Here is a 20,861-nt window from a genome sequence, read left to right on the forward strand (position 1 = left end):
TGCTACTTAGATATTGCTTGTCAATCAGCCACAGTGGAATACCATAGAGACCATCCTCAAAAAAGAAGGAGCTTACTTACATGTAACTGGATGTTCTACAAGGTGTGTGGTCCCTATCTGCAATCCAATATCCACCCTCCTTCCCCTCTGCTTTGGATCAGATTTGATTCACGATAGAAAAGGAACTAGAGAGGCAGCTAGTCTGCCCCATCCTCTATCCCCTCAGTCAGAGGTACAAAGTGAGCTAGGGGGCATGCACGGACCAATGGATGCTACTTGCAAGTTCTCTGGTTCCGGGCACGTGTGCAGTCCACACTGGAATACAGATAGGGACCACACATCTTGAAGAAACTTCAGTTACAGGTCAGTAACCTTTTCTTTTGTAATAAGCTAAGTAATTTAGAAATGCAGGCAACAGTTCTGGAACATTTATATTTTGTAAATATTAATGATGCTGAAAAGAAGTGGCAAATAGCATCCCATCAGGGCTGCCCGGGGGGGTGGGGGGGGGCAAGTGGGACAATTTGCCCCAGGCCCCAGAACCCGCAGGGGCCTCCACGAGAGTTTTTTGGGGCCCCTGGAGCGGGGTCCTTCACTCATTCCGGGGGCCCCGGAAAACTCCTGCGGGGCCCGGGCCCCTGGAGCTTCTTCTGCTCTGGGTCTTCAGCGGCAATTCGGCGGCGGGGAGTCCTTCCACTCCGGGACCCGCTGCCGAAGTGCCCCGAAGACCCACATGGGGGGTCCTTCCGCCCCAGGACCCACTGCCAAAGTGCTGGGTCTTCGGCGGCGCCCCCACTGCCGAAGACCCCAGGCCTGCTGAATCCTCTGGGAGGCCCTGCATCCCATTAGGATTAGTGAATGAGAGTGCTGGACAAGTCCCCTAAAAAGTGTTGCCAATGATGCTAGGGAAGAACTGCAGAAATATTTGCAACATTTCATTTTGCTTTTCATCCCAATTTTGTTTTTGCTGAAATTTTCCAATAAGCTCGAATTCTGATCTGCAACAACCCTGTGATCCAAGGACTGGATCCTGTTCGTGCCTATGATTGCATGAGTAAACCTTAGTCTCATTGATTATCTGAGTGGGTAGAAGTTGCATGATCGAATCTTAAATCTGTTTACACTGCAGCTGGGAGCATACTTCAAGCTAGGACGCTAAAAATTGCTGTGTAGCCCAGGGTAGCATGGGCGGTGAGTTGGGCTAGCGGCCTGAGTATACTCCCCTTCCCCCCCCTCAGACACCTTGGGTACATATTTGGACAGCTTGCTCAAGCCTCTGTCCATCTTGTCCCAAGCTGCATTGCTATTTTTAGTGGCTAAGCAGAGCTAGCACTTTTCTGTCTATCCACACTGGGAAGCACACTTCCAGCAGCAGTATAGACATACCTTGTTTTGAGAAGAGGATGCTAATCTTGATGCACTCTGCTGATTCATTTTGTTTGCTTGGAAGTTTAATGTGGCCAATATCCACTAAAGAATAGACTGACCACCAAATTAATTGCACTTTAAACTTGATTCATATTTGAGCACAGCATTACAGCCTTCTTAAAGACTAAAACAAGAAGACAAGGTATCTCCCCTTAAAAGCCATTGCTAGTCTCATTGCCAGCAGTAAGGTGAGAACATACTAATGTTCATTTATTAATTGAAATAAAACAATCTTAGAGTATGTTAGTAACTCAGGGACTTTAAAGAACAGTATGATACATGGAACAGTACACTACTAAAAAAAAAAATCACAACTTGTCAATGAATCAGACTCTGTTTTTTCCACTTTCATCACTCTCCCAAAGGAGTAGCTGGAAGATATGTTAAGGATGTTGTTATTCATATGGCTGCTTCAATACATGACCTCACAGACCAGAAAAACCTTTGAGCCACTAGCTATTTTCACATCCAGGTCCTGTACGTCAGCATTTTTTTTTAAAGTCAGATTTAACAAACCAACAATGTATCATTCCCATGCGTAATGTTAGTCTTGTGTTTAAAAAAAAAAATCCTGTAAACCTTTTGCAGTCAGGTTTTCCCAGCACAATATCCAAACTACATCAAAATGGTACACTGTAAAATTACGATTGAGGTGTACAGTATGATGTATTTTCTGTGTGCTGTCAAATACACCACTAAGAAAAGGGTCTGTTCTGTGAGGTACTGAGTGCCCTTATTTCAGTGGGAGTAAAGTGCTTAGTATCTTGCAAATAGCTGTTCAGCACCTTTCATGATTGTTCCCGTTAGATGCAGTTCTGAAGTTAAATTGGTATTTAGAAACCTTTGATTACTTTATCTTGGCAAAGCACACATGTCAGTATTACTGAAGTTGTACAGTTGCAGGTCTGGTGAGCTAATCCCACTCTTTGATGTTTCTTCTGACCATATGCTTTTGGAAGTATTAACATGTGAAAAATATTTGGGGAAAGTAGGCTGATTAGGACTAGAAATATGTAACTCCATTGAAGGTGCTCCTCCAATACCATAGCGTTGGTGGGAATATAAAAAAACAACCAACAGATAGATAAGTAAATGTGCCTACAAACTGTTGAAAGATATGAACAATTACTTAGACCTGTCATAATCTGCTAATCATACATAGACCTAGAACCTGAGAAGAAAATTTTAAATAGATCCAACTGTAATGAAATGCTGAAGTGTACCCCTCTCCAGTCCAAAACACAAACATCAGTCTGCTCTGTCTTTCAACATTTCTTTACCAGTAGCATGATTATGGAAGCCAAAATAGAGAGGGTCCTTTCCCATTGTATGCTAATAGAATGAGAGACTTTAATCACATGATAAGAAAAGGCCTGGAGGATGGAGATTGAGGCCTGGGGGATGCACAGAGATGTCTCAGTGCGGAGAAAGATAAGGAAGGGCATGACAGCTAATAGGGAGAAAACAAGAAACATGCAAGAGTTTGAAGTATCACGGGGGGAGGAGAGGAAACTGTCCCAGGCCAAAATGAGTTGGCAACAGAATGTGGTTGAAAGGGCTTGAAGCCTGAGCTTTATTTCCCTTTTCTCAGTTGAAGAAATAAATAATCTATTTAGCAAGAACAATATAATTATGTTCTAGATCCCTGATCTCCCAAGCTGGTATACATGGGCCAGACCCCTTTGCTTGCACAGACCAGTTTCCTGGGGCAGAGCCTAGGTTCCCATGAAAGGATAATGGTTTGCTAAAAAGTTGTGAGAGTTTCAATGAAAAGTTGAATTTGTTGTCAGACATTTTAGGCCTGATTCTCCTTATTTCTACCAACTTTATACTGGTGTAATTCCATTAATTTCAACATAACAGTTCTTGTATTTGTGTTAACTCCTGATTTGCAGGCCCTTTATCTCGAATTTCAAGGTTCTTTAGTTTAAAGTACAAACCTCAGAAGTGTCTGAATCAGACCACAACTTCACTAGATGAAGAAGTTCAAGTTATTGTCCTTTATGTGGAGAGCATTTCAGGCTGTGCAAACACTGCATGCATCCAGGACTGGCGATTTTTCTTTAGCAATGTCTGTGTGGTCTGCACATGCACCCCCATTCACCTTGTGCTCCACATCTTAGTTCCTTTTGGGGTGCCCCACTTTTCATAGGTTGTGCTTAGCTCCCCTTTGTCTTATAAGCATCTCATTAACATTTGGGTAAACCTGTTTCCAGGGTAGCCTACAGTCGGAACAGAATTTTTTGTGATGTTATAATTAGGTGTCTTATGATCTAGGTGGGTACGCTACAACATATTTCCTGTAACATCAATTATTGGTCCATTCTTTCCAGTAATCTTTTTACTTTACTGGCACAGCGTTATTATTTGGTCACCCTCTTATGTCAAGCATTGTTAAGCCGGAAGTCTAATATGGCTAAACCAAAACCTTACAGGCCTCAACTTTTAGGCCTTGCATTACAAGCCATGTTTTACTGATACCCAATGCCCACTCATCACTCCTAAATACTTGTCACTTATACTCCTATAGTTCTATCCTACTTGTATCTATTTATCACACATTGATTATATGACACAATGTATGTGTTCACCATGACAATCATACACTTCTATGATGAAATGACTTGTCCTAGTCTGCTAGTACCAGATTTTTCCCAGGTACATATTTAGTAAGTGGGTTAAAATGCATTAACCTTAGCAATAGACACTGACATCTCAGTGGTGCTAGATCCAGGTCTTTTCCATTGATGATGGTTACAAGCAATTTATGGTCTGTTATCAGTGTAGATTAATCCAATCCACATGGATATCTGTAAAAGTTCTCACATGCCCACATATTTGCCAACAATCTGTGTATATCTTTTTTTTTTTTTTTTTACTTCTGTGAGTGTCCAAGAATAAAATGCAAGTGGCTTTTACTCAGAGCCTTGGTGTTTCAATAATACACCACTAGGTCATAGCTAATTATATGCGCACTGATTATTGTGGGTTTGTTCACATCATCATACCTGAGAACTGAAGCTGTTCAGATCATTTCTTTAACTTTTTTTAAAAGGCAATTTCTTGATTTGGCCCCCACAGCCAAGATGCGTTTCACTAAGAGTTCATTCAGTAGTTTTGTCACTGTAGAAAGGTTCTATAGGTATTGACCAGGGCAATTTACCATCTCCAATACACATCTCAGTTCTGGTACATTAGTTGGTGCATTCAGTTTTCAAATTGCTTTTACTTTCTCAGGACTAGGACTGAGGTAGGTGGAAAATTTCTTGTTTAGCTTCATATGAGACAGACTCATTAGGCTTAGGACTTTGAAGGTTTTGTTGTGTTCTTCCACTGAAGAATCATAGAACTGGAAAGGACCTCAAGAGGACAGCTAGTCCAGTCCCCTGCACTCGTGGTAGGACTAAATATTATCTAGACCATTCCTGACAGGTATTTGTCTAAACTGCTCTTAAAAATCTCCAATAATGGAGATTCCACAACCTCCTAGGCAATTTATTCCAGTGCTTAACCACTCTGACAGTTAGGAAGTTTTTCCTAATGCCCAACCTAAACCTCCCCCACTGCAATTTAAGCCCATTGCTTCTTGTCCTACCTAGCCTCAGAGGTTAAGAATTTTTTTTCTTCCTCCTCCTTGTAACAACCTTTTACATACTTGAAAACTGTTATGTCCCCTCTCAATCTTTTCTTTTCCAGACTAAACAAACCCATTTTTTTTCAATCTTCCCTCATAGGTCATGTTTTTTAGATCTTTAATCATTTTTGTCGCTCTTCTCTGGACTCTCTCCAATTTGTCCACATCCTTCCTGAAATGTGGGCCCAGAACTGGACACAATACTCCAGTTGAGGCCTAATTAGCCCAAAGTAGAGCAGAGGAATTACTTCTCGTGTCTTGCTTACAACACTCCTGCTAATGCATCTCAGAATGATGTTTGCTTTTTATGCAACAGTGTTACACTATTGACTCATATTTAGCTCGTGGTGCACTGTGACCCCCAGATTCCTTTCCACAGTACTCATTCCTAGGCAGTCATTTCCCATTTTGTATGTGTGCAACTGATTGTTCCTTCCTAAAGAGAGTATTTTGCATTTGTCCTTATTAATTACATCCTATTTACTTCAGACCATTTCTCCAGATCATTTTGAATTTTAATCCTGTTCTCCAAAGCACTTGCAACCCCTCCCAGCTTGGTATCATCCACAAACTTTATAAGTGTACTCTATATGCCATTATCTAAATCACTGATGAAGATATTGAACAGAACCAGACCTGATTCCTGTGGGACCCCACTCATTATGCCCTTCCAGTATAACTGTGAACCACTGATAACTACTCTCTGGGAACAGTTTTCCAACCAGTTTTGTACCCACCTATAGTAGCTCCATCTAGGTTGCATTTCCCTAGTTCAGGGATCGGCAACATTTGGCATGTGGCCCACCAGTGTAAGCCCTCTGGCAGGCCGGACCAGTTTGTTTACTTGTCACATCCAAAGATTCAGCCGGCCGCGGCTCCCTCTGGCTGCGGTTCGCCGCTCCAGGCCAATGGAGGCTGCGGGAAGTGGCACTGGATGATGGACGTGCTGGCTGTGGTTTTCCACAGCCCCCATTGGCTTGAAGAGGCGAACCACAGCCAGTGGACGCCGCAGTTGGCTGAACTCACGCAGCCCACTGCTGCTCTGGGGTTCCAGCTGCTGGCCCCTTGCCAGCCGGGGTCTCCGCTGCAGCCCCACTCACCTTGCTTCTGGTTGGAGTTCCAGTGCAGGTCCCCTGCCAGACAGGGTCCAAGCTTCCAGCCCTGCTCAGCCCTACCAGCCGCCAGCTCCACTCACCTCAGTTGCCGATCTGGAGTTCCAGCAGCTGACCTCCTGCCAGCTGGTTATCAGCTGATTACTCAGAAGCCTGTGTGCAGCTTAAAGTATCCAAATAGGTGCCACCAGACTTTGGAAAACTCAGCAAGGGAAAGCAAGGGCAAGGATCACACTAAACTAATAAGATCTGCATTTTAATTTAATTTTAAATAAAGCTTCTGAAACATTTTGAAAACCTTGTTTACTTTACATATAATAGTAGTTTGGTTACATATTATAGACTACAGAGAGACCTTCTAAAAACGTTAAAATGTATTACTGGCACGCAAAGCCTTAAATAAGAGTGTATACATGAAGACTCGGCACACCACTGCTGAAAGGTTGCTGACCCCTGGTCTAGGGATTCTTTTATAAAATACATAAAACAATGGTTTGAGCGGCACCTAAGCCATCTTCTCACTTCTGGCTTTGGGAAATTAAAATAGACTCTCCCTGATCATCTTTTTAGTTCTTCTTCCCCACTCACAAGCTCTTGGGAATAAGGAACCACAAGTACTTTCTATTAGGGGGTAAAGAGAACCCACCCCCCAACCATATAAATATCAACATACTGTAAAATGAACAAAATCTCGTAAGTCTATCAGGAGGATGACCAAACAGCACAGCTCCCGGTTTTAATTTTCTGGCATGTAGTGGTCTGCAAATCTTAATATCATAGTCCGCAGCCACCTAAAACCCCAATCATGAGTCCAATTAGATTCATTCGTAGTCAGGGGCCAGCTTTCTTCTTCCTGCCTGTTGCAATCTAGAGAGGTCTGCACCACACAGTTCTGGTCCAACATGCAACTGTATCTCCCAGTTCTGCAATGTCAGCACTGCATTACCCCTGGTCCACTCCCACAGAATTTCCAGGTGGGGAACCCAGAACAAAAACAGGATCACTGGACAGAGTCCCTGGTCTCTAGGACATAACATAAGAACAGTCAGATCAACTGTCCATCTAGCCCAATATCCTATCTTCCCACAGTGGCCAATTGCCAGATGCTTCCAAGGAAATGAAAAGAACAGTTCAATCATCAAGTGATCGATCCCCTGTCATCCACTCAAAGCATGGGGTTGAAAGAGACTCCTACCTGTTCTTGCCAAACCAGAATTCACTACCTGGACAATCAGGGTGACCCCTATAGTCCAGGGCACATCCTGCAAAATTCCTGTGCCCTGTCAAGAGTTTGGTCACAGTGACAATCCGCTACCATTTATATAATCATAAGCAAGACAAATTTGAACTAAAACAAAACACAGTATGTGGAATTATGGGTATACAACATTATAATTAATGCAAATGAGGCTGACAGGAACTTGCCATTCCTCTATGGAAAGAGTAGAGAATGCCATCCCTCTAAGCCTTCTAGCTCTGGGGCTTGCACTTGATGCGTACCACAAATGTTTTGGCTACACTACTTTCTTCTCCAGGGAAGTTAGACCCTGTCACCCTAACCCATCACCAAGTCCAAATCAAAATTGTATTTCTGGATAATGGGCCAGAGTCTTAGTCCCAGATCCAGGTCCTCTGCCTTGCTGACGCATCACCGCAGCCTTGAAAGCTGCCCTGAAAACACAGTGGAAGAAAGCTGGGGTGGGTGGGAGATAGTGATCTCTGTGCCACTCACTCTGCTGTTTCCTGCATACATGCACATTCTGTCTAGGGATAGGGAGAAAGGGAAATGCCTCGGCAAGAGGGGGCTGAACTATTCCAAATTATGTCCAGGCTGTTCAGACTGCTGGCTGACCCAGGAACAGAGGAGTGGGAACGTGGCTTAGGGCCATATTTGTCTCCCTGCAGCCCACGCTCCTCAGCTGTGCCTGAGCCATTGATTTTAAAAAAAGGTAGAAAAAGGGGTTTAGGTAGGTGGAAGCAATGTGTAAAAAGCTAAGATCATTTTCTGATAAAGCAAAAACATTTGTTCACGCTGAGTGCCATGATGCCTGAATTCAGTAGCTAAGAAGCCCCCATTTCTGCTCTGCATTATCACTAGTTGCCACTTTGATCAACAGGAAAGTCTAAGGAAATCAGATTTATGTCTGACAGCGTTTTGCTGGGGTGAACCAGCAGAGCAGCTGCGTTAGCTCAGCAGTAGAGAGAAATCCCTTTGGAATTCTAGGACCTCAGCTTCACTTCACTAGTGAATTGGTTGTGCATGTTCCATTCTGTATTCCACTAGGGAGTTGATGAGGGCCTTTTGAAACAGATCATCAGCTTAAATGATGCAGAGGAGCTGGCGAATCACAACCATCAAAAGATATTATTTTATCTTTAATCAACTTTCTTGTTTACTGCATTGGGTGGTGTCTGACTGCCCCAGGTGCCATCACAATGACATTCCATCAAAAATGAGGGGAAAAAAACAGATCAAATAATTCCAGGAGCTTAGTTTTCAATACAAATTAGTGCATAAAAGAACTGGCACTCAGAGGCACAAAATGGATATTTGAGCTCTCAAATGCAGAAAAGAGCATCCAAACTACAGATGTCCAAGTTTGAAAATCAGGCTCTACTGCAGCAGAAGAGAATGATGGGCCAACTCCAATGTCAGGTAAGGAGGTAATTGTATTCTTTTAGTTCATCGTCTTACCTCCTCAATTTGGAGGGTTTCCCTCCTGAGATACTTCTGGAAAAGATAGGTCAATGGCTATTCACTGTAACTAGGTCATCAGTATTGCCAACTCTTCTGATTTATTTAATTTTTGTGAGTGACATGATTTTGGCTGGGCTGGAGCCAATCTTACAATGATGTGAGATGCTTCAGCCAATCCCCCTCTCCATTGCAACCTAAAGCCATTCTTCCAGGATGGAAGGAGGGAGCTAAAGAACACAGCAGCTCAGAAAGAACAGGAGTACTTGTGGCACCTTAGAGACTAACAAATTTATTTCAGCATAAGCTTTCGTGGGCTACAGCTCACTTCTTCGGATGCATAGAATGGAACACACAGACAGAAGATATTTATACATACGGAGAACATGAAAAGGTGGAAGTATGCATACCAAATAAGAGGCCAATCAATTGCGATGAGCTATCAACAGCAGGAGAAAAAAAAAAACCTTTGAAGTGATAAACGAGATGACCCATAGAAGGTGTGAGGAGAACTTAACATGGGGAAAATAGATTTAATTAGTGTAATGACCCAACCATTCCCAGTCTCTGTTTAAACCTCAGTTTATTTTATCTAATTTGCATATTAATTCGAGTTCAGCAGTCTCTCTTTGGAGTCTGTTTTTGAAGGTTTTTTGTTGCAAAATTGCCACCTTCAAGTCTGTCACTGAGTGGCTAGAGAGGCTGAAGTGTTCTCCCACTGGTTTTTTTTTAATGTTATGATTCCTGATGTCAGATGTGTGTCCATTTATTCTTTTGCATAGAGATTGTCCGGTTTGGCCAATGTACATGGCAGAGGGGCATTGCTGGCACATGATGGCATATATCACGTTGGTAGATGTGCAGGTGAACAGGCCCCTGATGGCGTGGCTGATGTGGTTAGGTCCTATGATGGTGTCACTTGAATAGATGTGGACAGAGCTGGCATCAGGCTTTGTTGCAAAGATAGGTTCCTGGGTTAATGTTTATGTTGTATGGTGTGTGGTTGCTGGTGAGTATTTGCTTCAGGTTGGGAGGCTGTCTGTAAGCGAGGACTGGTCTGTCTCCCAAGAACTGAGAGAGTGAGGGATCATCTTTCAGGATAGGTTGTAGATCTTTGATGATGCGCTGGAGAGGTTTTAGTTGGGGGCTGTAGGTGATGGCTAGTGGCGTTCTGTTATTTTCTTTGTTGGGCCTGTCCTGTAGTAGGTGGCTTCTGGGTACTCTTCTGGCTCTGTCAATCTGTTTTTTCACTTCAGCAGGTGGGTATTGTAGTTTTAAGAATGCTTGATAGAGATCTTGTAGGTGTTTATCTCTGTCTGAGGGATTGGTAACAATGTGGTGGGAGGGATAGCTCAGTGGTTTGAGCATTGGCCTGCTAAACCCAGGATTGTGAGTTCAATCCTTGAGGGGGCCACTTAGGGATCTGGGGCAAAAAAAATCAATACTTGGTCCTGCTAGTGAAGGCAGGGGGCTGGACTTGATGACCTTTCAAGGTCCCTTCCAGTTCTAGGAGATTGGTATATCTCCAATTATTTTTTTTTCTTTTCTTGGCTGTAGACAATGGATCGTGTGGTGTGTCCTGGATGGAAGCTGGAGGTATGTAGGTAAGTATAGCGGTCAGTGGGTTTCTGGTATAGGGTGGTGTCTCTGCTCCATTATTTCCCCTCTGCTCCTATGAGAAAAATGGATAGGACAGTGCCTCTGCTCCTACCTGCTGCCCCCCTGCAGCACCCAGCCTGGGCAGGGGCAAATTGGGGTGAAGCCTTGAGGGGGGGGAGGGGATACCTCTTCAGGCCCCAGGCCTGGGATAGATGGGTGAAGAACCTCAGGAGGAGCAGAAGTGAGTCTGGGACCAGAACTAGGGAAGTAAGGGCTGAGGAAGCCTGAACTGATGAGAGGACTGGGGGTGGGGTAGGGACAGGATTAATTGTTGGGCAGGGACAGGCAGAGGTGGGCATGGAGCTCCTTCAGCAGGAGCCAAAATCACCTTACCCAACAAACTAATTATCGCACACACACACTGGGGATGAGCAGGGGGAGTTTAGAAATCAAAAGGTAGACCGTAAAAATCACAAGATAGACTTTAAAAAAAAAATCTCACTATATTTTGGGGTTTGACTCATGATTTTTGATGTCTTGTGGCTGGCAATACTATGACATTTTCTAGGGCTGTCAAGCAATTAGAAAAAAATTAATCGCAATTAAGCATGTTGTTAAACAATAATAGAATGCCATTTATTTAAATGTTTTCTACATTTTCAAATATTGATTTCAATTACAACACAGAACACAAAGTGTACAGTGCTCACTTTATATTTATTTTTATTACAAATATTTGCAGTGTAAAAAACAAAAGAAATAGTATTTTTCAATTCACCTAATACAAATCCTGTAGTGCAATCTCTTTATCATGAAAGTTGAACTTACAAAGGTAGAATTATGTACTGCATTCAAAAATAAAACAATGTAAAACTTTAAGACCTACAAGTCCACTCAGTCCTGCTTCTTGTTCAGCCAATTGCTCAGACAATGTCACCGCAAAGTGAGAACAAGTGTTTGCAAGGCATTGTTGTAGCCAGCATCGCAAGATATTTATGTACCAGATGTGCTAAAGATTCGTATGTTCCTTCATTCTTCAGCCACCAATCCATAGGACATGCGTCCATGCTGATGACAGATTCTGCTTGATAACGATCCAAAGCAGTGCAGACCGAGGCATGTTCATTTTCATCATCTGAGTCAGATGCCACCAACAGAAGGTTGATTTTCTCTTTTGGTGGTTTGGGTTCTGTAGTTTCCACATTAGAATATTGCTCTTTTAACAATTCTGAAAGCATGCACCACACCTCATCTATCTCAGATTTTGGAAGGCACTTCAGATTCTGAAACATTGGGCCAAGTGCTGTCTTTAGAAATCTGATATTGGAACCTTCTTTATGTTTTGTCGAATCTGCAGTGAAAGTGTTCTTAAATCAAACAGCATATGCTGGGTCGTCATCCAGGATTACCATAACTCAAAATATATGGCAGAATGCAGGTAAAACCATGGCGCAGGAGACATACAATTCTCCTTCAAGGAGTTGAGGCACAACTTTAATTAACACATTTATTTATTTATTTTTAACAAGCATCATCAGCATGGAAGCACATCCTCTGCAATGCTGGTTGAAGCATGAAGGGGCATGTGAATGTTTAGCATATCTGGCATGTAAATACCTTGGTATGACACCTGGCTACAACACCAGCTACAAAAGTGATATGTGAATGCCTGTTCTCACTTTCAGGTGACATTGTAAATAAGAAGCAGGCAACATTATCTCCTGTAAATGTAAACAAACTTGTTTGCCTTAGCGACTGGCAGAATAAGAGTGGACTTGGAGGCTCTAAAGTTTTACATTGTTTTGTTTTTAAATGCAGTTATGTAACCAAAAAAAATAAATCTACATTTGTAAGTTGCACTTTCATGATAAAAAGATTGCACTACAGTACTTGTATGAGGTGAATTGAAAAATACTATTTCTTTTGTTTGCCATTTTTACAGTGCAAATATTTGTAATCAAAAGTAATATAAAGTGAGTACTGTACACTTTGTATTCTGTGTTGTAACTGAAATTGATACATTTGAAAAATGTAGAAAATCATCCAAAATATTTAATACATTTCAATTGGTGTGATTAAAACTGCAGTTAATCATGATTCATTTTTTTGAATCATGATTCATTTTTTTTAATTAATCATGTGAGTTAACTGTGATTAATCGACATCCCTAATTTTTACATTCCTGCCTCTCAGAGGCAAGAGTCTCTGGAATGAGATCTGGATATGGCATGCATTTTTATGGGACTCATGGGTAGACACTCATGCTTGCTTTTGTGTCTCTCACCAAAAGTCTTTGATTTATGGCTATATGTGCTGAACAGGTCTTCGGGAAATATGGTGAATAATAACTAAGCCACAGAGAAAGCATTAAATGCCTAGATTAAAAAAAAAAAGGTTTTAACATTGCAATCTGGAATAGCAATACTGTATGGTAGCAAGACATTCTAATTTCTGCTCAATGTGTAATAACAATTGGATGGATTTTTTTTCCTGAATGTATAAATAGATGTGTAAAGTTCAGAGTGAGAACTCAGGTATCTAAGATATTGACAGACTTGTAGAACTGCATATTTGCATGATTAACCTTTGCATAAAGCTAAAGTTATTTTTCTAAACCACTGTGGTAACATTTGTTTTCTCACAGTTACCATCAAAACATGTTAAAAAAAAAACAAACCCAACAACAACCCCACACACCCTCAACAATCCTGAAATGAAGCACACAGTTATCACTCACAGGACTTGACTGAACTTGAAAGGTTTCTTACAGTTTGCTATAATTATATGGCAGTAAGAGATGCTGTAAAACATTTTGAAGGCCGCTGGAGATAATTTTATTACAGAATGCTGACAGTTTTTTTTTTTTTTTTAAGAACTCTGTATATAAAATATTAAGCATTAAATCATTGAACTGATGAATAAGGAACAGAGATTAGCATTTTACCATACCACACAAGGAAGGAAATATATTCATTGCTGGCAGAAAAAGAACTTAGACATCTAAAAATCTTTCTGTGGGAAGGATTAGGATATCTGAGGAGGACATTTGGCTTAGTAAACAAAAAACCCTTATGTAGTAAAAAAAAGCTCAGATGTTTTTTAGTTTAAGGATGACATCACACTGGCAATGGCTCTTCCATGTGTCCTCGCCTTACACACTTCAAGCAGTACCTGTTGTAATTTAGTTGAGAATGACTATACTGCTTCCAATATTCCAGACAACATCAATTTCTCATCCAGAACAGAGAAGCATAACACACAACAATCTGTGCTGACAAACAGGCTGCTAAATTTGGCCATGGAACTGGCTGGTGCTAGCCATCTTATTTTTTTATTAGCTGGTTCATCTGTCTGTCACCTTTCTTGAAACTCTGGTGATTTCAGGACTCTACAGTGGGGAATTAAGGCAAAAAGCTAATAATAACAATGAATCTTTATATAATGCTTCCCATCCAGACATCTCCATGTGCTTCCCAAATATTAGCTACAAGCCTGAGAACACTTCTCTAAAGAAGAACAATGAGGAACCCTTGTGGCACTTTAAAGACAAACAAATTATTTGGGCACACTTCATCAGATGCAAGGAGTGGAAAACACAGTAGGCAGGTATAAAAATACAGTCAGGGCTAACAAAGCCAATTCAACCAGGGTCGAAGTGGCCCATTCTTACGTGAGTTGGTCTCCTTTGCACTGCCCCGCCCCCCCACACACACGGTAAGGCAACTCCCATCTTTTCATGTGGTGTATTTTTATACCTGCCTACCGTATTTTCAACTCCATGCATCTGATGAAGTGGATTATAGCCCATGAAAGCTTATGCCCAAATAATTTGTTAGTCTCTAAGGTGCCACAAGGATTCTTCGTTGTTTTTGCTGATACAGACTAACACGGCTGCCCCTCTGAAACCTGTCTCTAAGGAAGATATATCTCTATTTTACACATGGGGATGCTGATATGCAAAGAGGTAAAATGACTTGCTAAGAGCCATACTGTGAATAAATGCTTAAAATGGGCCTACCATCCAGATCGTGTAGTTTAACTCCTAGACTAGCAGACAGGGGAAAATCTCCAGTTCTAACTGAGTCAGTGTCTTGGTTCACTCTGACAGGTCACTGCGCTTTCCTCTATTCTTTAATTGATCCCTTTGAAAGGCGGATTAAGGCAGGAGCTGAGTGACATTCTGAACCACAATGCAGTATCTGTATCACCAAAGTCTGTTTCAGAGTGGAGATATTTGTTGGCAGTCTAATAACTAGGAGTTTGTCCCAAAATGCTTAGGAACCACCTCTTGTAATATTCTTTCATCTGGCTCAAATGCCAATTCTGACAGCTAGATGAGGAGATGGGATTCAGGTTACATGGGTGAGAGGACACATTTGATTAATTTACAAACTGATTTAAAACACTGTGATGCTTCCCAGGGGTCAGGCACCTCGCTACCACCTAGCCTTAGCATGAGGAAGTCTTGTGTGTATCTGCCAAGTGTCAGCTCCTTAAATCCCCCAGCCACAGATAAAAGAAGCACTGCCCTCTTAGTTTATGCAGGCTCCACTGTCCCTCTTCAGGTTAATAATAGGCATGCTCCAATCCCTCTGAGCATTCCCCTAGAGCAGGGGTCGGCAACCTCTGGCACATGGCTCGCCAGGGTAAGCACCCTGACGGGCCAGGCCGGTTTGTTTACCTGCCGCATCCGCAGGTTCAGCGGACCGCAGCTCCCACTGGCCGCAGTTCACCATCCCTGACCAATGTGGGCAGCGGGAAGCGCTGCGGGATGTACTGGTCGCGGCTTCCCACCTCCTGCATTGGCCTGGGATGGCAAACTGCGGCCAGTGGGAGCTGCAATCGGCCGAAACTGCCGACACGGCTGGTAAACAAACTGGCCCGGCCCGCCAGGGTGCTTACCCTGGCGAGCCGCGTGCCAGAGGTTGTCGACCCCTGCCCTAGCGTGTCCAGTACATATTTCACTGAACACTGACAGAATTCACAGATCCACTGTTCCCAAAAGACCAGTACCCCCCAACTTACCAGTTACACCTTAGATCACCGCTCCGCTTCACACACAGATATATTATAGCAAAAACAAGTAAGTTTATTTAACAAAGTATAACGATTTGAGAAGTAGCAGTAAAAGTATTTGTAAACAATGGTTACATGTAAAATAAAACCATGAGATGCCTTCTACAGTCTAGACTTAATTAGTAAGATACTGTCTTGTCTAACGAAGTTTAGTTCACCTAAATTCTTTGCAGCATTTTCCAGTCAGGTTGGCTGTGACCCTCTGTAGACGTGCAGACTCACCCCTGAAGTGCCTCCTGCTGGTGACTTCTGGGAATTAGCTCATTCCAGCTAGGCGCGCCCGCTGCAGACCAGTGCTCTTTTAATTGGGGTGCTGCCCCCTTGCAGTCCCCCACCAATCTGGGTCTCCCCTCCCTGGGGAACCCCCATCCCACTATCCCCACTTTACCTCAGTTTTGGCTACTGCCCAGTCTCCATCTAGCCCCCATTCACTGGGGCAGACTGAAGTATCAGCCACTCATCATAGGCAAAGGGGTTTGGACCTGCTGCCTTTGCCTACCCCTGGGCTGCCCCCTGCAACCCCCAGAACAGGGGCGGCTCTAGGCATTTTGCCGCCCCAAGCATGGCAGGCAGGCTGCCTTCGGCGGCCTGCCTGCCACCCTTGCGGCGACTGGCAGAGCACCCCCAGTGGCTTGCCGCCCCAAGCATGCGCTTGGCGTGCTGATGCCTGGAACCGCCCCTGCCCCAGTACCTGCTGGCCTTGTGCTAGGCCGCAGCCTGGGGCTTTCTAGGCAGGAGCTCCCCAGCTCCTCTGCCTTGCCTTGCCCCCATCCCCGTCCCCTCAGGTGCCCTGTGTCTAGCTCCCTACAGCCAGGCCCTTCTCCCTCTACAGGCAGAGGAAGACTGTTTGCTCTGGGCTTCCCTGGCCTTTTTATCCAGGCCAGCTGTGGCCTGATTAGGGTGTGGCCCAGCTGTGGCCACTTCCCCAATCAGCCCAGCTTTTAGAACTGCAGCTTTCAAACCCTCCCAGGCCACTTTTTAAACCCCTCAGGGCAGAAGCGGGTAACCACCCCGCTACACCCTCCTTTCATAAAATAGGGCATGCTGACAGGTAGTCTCCTTGGTAAAGGAAGAAGGGTGTTTCCTGTTAGCCTTACATATATCAGGACAGTCCTTTGTTCTTTTTCATAAACAGGACACTCTGCTGATTGTCGACCTTGCAGTTTTTTAATCCACATCTAGCTCTGCATGCAGATAGGCTTACATTGTGAGACACACAATACACAAGACACAGACAAGGAGATAATCGTTTGCTATCTCTGCTTGAAAGGAACCTGCTTAATACATGCCTGTCTTGATCATCTGCCTTAATTCCAAGGCTTTGAGAACATAAATTCCAATATATACATAGCTTCCTAAATATTATCCATCCATCTATACATTTCACAATGTCTATGATGAGTAGTGGGCTATTGGCTCTTAGTAGAGACTTCATACCTACACTTTTTGGTAAAATTAATATGCATACCTCTGGCCCCCGTAAAACTCTGTATGTACACCCCTCTGCCAGTTGGCACCAAGAAGTTCCTGGATCACACATACTCTCCTGGGTGAAACATCCTCTAACTTCAGCTGTCCTCTCCCTGGTTAAAGGAAAAACAAGCAACCCCTAAACATTTGTTTTAAATTCATTTACTGTTCCTAAGTAATTGGCTGGAAATGTTATGAAGAATTGTCAGATGTTGTTTTCCAAAAGCTTTATTGTCTTTCAGTGACTGAATCCTCCCAAGCCCCTTTTCTGAATGCTTTCTAGCATGGACCTTCCTTTGTTTTCTGGACAGAAATTAATAATGACTTCATTTCCCCACATACGCTTCAACCTCCGTTTTTCCTACACACCACCTGATGAAAATGTATATCATTTGTGGGAAATAATGAAGCTGAAACTCCTCTGTTTCCTTGTGTAATGCTGCCAAAGCCCATAAAAGTAATGATGATAAACATAAGCTCAGAATTTCCAGAATTCCTTAGCCAAGATTTTATAATGAAAAAGCATCAAAGTCCATAGCTATTGTATTCAGATGTATAATTGCTTTGTAGAGCCCCTAAGATAGAGCAGGTGGCTGGGAATAAAAATGCTTCAGTTTTTCTCATACAGATGTGTGTCTTGATTGGGATTTATACAAGTTATAAAGAGATCCAAGACACCTTCTGGGGTTCATTTTCTGAAGTATATAAAACAGATATATTCCATAAACTAGAGATAAAGACTGGAAACTTATTTAAAAATCCATTTAAAGCAGTATCTCTCAATCACAATAAATAAATAAAGCAATGAAGTTTCAGCAGTAGTGCCACTTTAGTTACCACCTCCTTAAGAGAGCTACTATGCCATTAAAGTGAATAACGTGATTAATCTCTTGGCTCAAAACTCATTTCTCCTATGATGACAGTTTCCCTCATTTCCAGTTTTTGCATGCTGGACATTTGAAGCTGAATTAGCTGGTACATTTGAGACTGTCTGCACAGGAAGAAAACATGAATTGTACGCAGTAGCCCACCAGCGACCTATCGTCTTGCATTGGAAATTGCTGCGTGGGATTAAGCGAAGAACTGTGAAAAAGTGAATGGAAAAAACTATGCATCTTTGTGACCTGAGGCAATGTCTGACAGTTAATTCAAGCCTTTTCAGAGCCATATATCCACCGTAGTATCACATGAGAGTCAAACATTCACTGTCCAGCTCATGTTCCAGCATCACATGGCTTTTGAAATGTGAGGATTTCAGAGTTTCACGACTGACTTTGATAGCTGCAGCCTGGATGCTTTGTGATGAACCCCGAAGGCTAAGTCACAGCTGGTAGAGGTCTGGAAAATGAATGAATGAATGAATATCATAATATTGCCTGGTGGATCCTGTTAGGTTTATGTATGACAGATTGCAAAAACGACTTGACCTGTCTAATTTCCTTCTCCCCCTTTCAAGAGTTAGAATACTCCGTGACCCAGTTTCCCACCTTCCTCTTCCCTCCTCACTTTCCTCCTCCTTTCCTGCTCCCATATCCCTCTCCTCCTTTGGGTTATTTTGAGGAGTTGTCCTGAATCACAGAGTTAAATGTTTCAACTCCTGGCACAGGACAGATGCTTTCAAAATGGATTTCACTTGGAAACCTTTGGGTCATTCTCCCAGTTTCATCTGTCTTTTAAAAAGGAACAGAGAAAAATAAACACCTCCTATTTTGGGTGTCAGTTTTGTTTTGAAAAGCACAGGAATCTAACCTGTGCTTCAGGAAACCTTAATAGCACCAATTTCCCTGGTAATACGTCATTATTTTTCTTCTGTTCTTAGTAGACATAGGCTGCAGTCCCAAAATTTGGATCTGAAGTTTCACAAAGTCTGAACCTATTTGGATTGGTCCATTTTTAGATCACAGAATCTTAGTAGATAGAAGAGACTTTATTAGCTCACTCAGTCTATCTTCTGCCAGTGCTGTTTTTATAGCACATTTTTCTATTGTTAAAAGTAGCTTTAAATTGGGTTTCCACCACTTCTTGCAGTATACCCTTTCATAGTCTAATTTGATCTCCTTGTCAGGAAGTTTTTACATTCAATGCAAGTATTCCCTTTCATAATTCCACCTCATTATTCCTAATTAACCTCCCTCATGCCATATTTAATCACTTCTCTCCAGCATTAGTATTTACTGTCTTCAAATATTTGTAGATGGCTATATTCCCCTGTCGTCAAGGTTTAGTCAGGCTGCAGATGTTGAACACATTAGTGCCCATCTAAGTTTTTGGACTAACTCTGTATGAAGTACCGTGACTGACTTGCCACTGGCCCCCAGATTTTCATGAAAGGTGCCAATCCTCCATTTCTGCTAATGAACCGGAAACATTACTAAGGACCACTGAATGAGGCACAAATAGAGACAGACAAGAGACCATAGTTCATTCTCTTGGCTAGGAGAGGAGAACAGAGAGAGACAGACAGAATATACCTTCTTTTCCACAGAAGCCAGAATGTGTGGAAAAGTGGGGTTAAAATTTATCACATAGCTACTATTCAGCATTACAGCTCTGAACAGGGTTTGGGGAGAGAATCTTAATAGGAATCCCAGCAGTCTCTCCTTTCCAAACAGCTGGGACAAGGAGTTGGATTCTCACCTGGGCACTGTCTCTGGAGATAATTCCTTCGCCCATCTCCTATCCTTATTGGTCTTTGGCTAGTAAGTATAATGTCCACACCCTATAGCATGTCAGGGGATGGAGAAGGAGAGACTGGAGAAGTGAAAACAGAGATCTATGGTACTGAGTGAGATTTTGGAGGATGAAAAAGAAGAGTTAGAAAATAAAACTAGAGAAAGAAGAAGTGAGATAGAAGAGGATGGAGGGAAAGGAAAGAAAATGATTTAACTGAAATCATTGGAACAAAAGTCCTGGTGACAATGGTAAACCATAGAGTAGAGATTTCACTGAGGACCAGAAGGAAACTAAAAATAAAAAACTTAGTTAGAGCGAAGTTGTCTTTGGCACTGCAATATTTGAAGAGGATCAGAAAGCCTCCCCATTAGTTATCTCTAGAACCCAGGATGAAAGTTTTGGGTAAAATTTTCAACGTGCCTAAGTGACTTAGGAGAAGTTCCATTTTAAAAAGTGACTTAGACATTTAGGACTTTAGAAAATGGAACTTAGCCTCCTAAGTAACTTGGAGCCTTTTGAAATATTGATTCATGGGCCTGATTCTTCTCACTTAAACTAGTCTTATGCAGGTGGAACTTGACTGATTTCAATAGCGTTAATTCCTGATTTACATCAAAGGAGAGCAAAATCAGACCTTAAATCAAGTTTCAAGAGACTATAGTTCTTTCTTCCCTAGCATAAATGTTTTTTTGTGTGTCAGAAACAGGTGAGTTTGAGTTAGGGCTGGTTGGAATTGTGAAAAACTGTGAGTTTTCAGAATTTATTTTCGTGCTACACCAAATAAATAAATAAATAAATAAAATAGAGATATCCTATCTCCTAGAACTGGAAGGGACCCCAAAGAGTCATCAAATCCAGCCCCCTGCCTTCACTAGCAGGACCAAGTACTGATTTTGCCCCAGATCCCTAAGCGGCCCCCTCAAGGATTGAATTCACAACCCTGGGTTTAGCAGACTAATGCTCAAACCACTGAGTTATCCCTTCCCAGAATGAAAAAAAAGCATTTGCTTACCTACAGTAATTGTTTTTCTAGATGTTTTGTACACGTGTACATTCCACTGCAGGTGCATGTGTGCCCAATGCACCTGAGTTGGAGACTTTTGCCAGCAGTACCACTAGGTGGTGCATGCCCCCTATTGTCCTCAAACAGTGAATCAAAGCCATAAGAGAGGTG

The sequence above is a fragment of the Mauremys mutica genome, chromosome 1 (genome assembly GCF_020497125.1).
Source record: "Mauremys mutica isolate MM-2020 ecotype Southern chromosome 1, ASM2049712v1, whole genome shotgun sequence".
Lineage (NCBI taxonomy): Eukaryota > Metazoa > Chordata > Testudines > Geoemydidae > Mauremys > Mauremys mutica.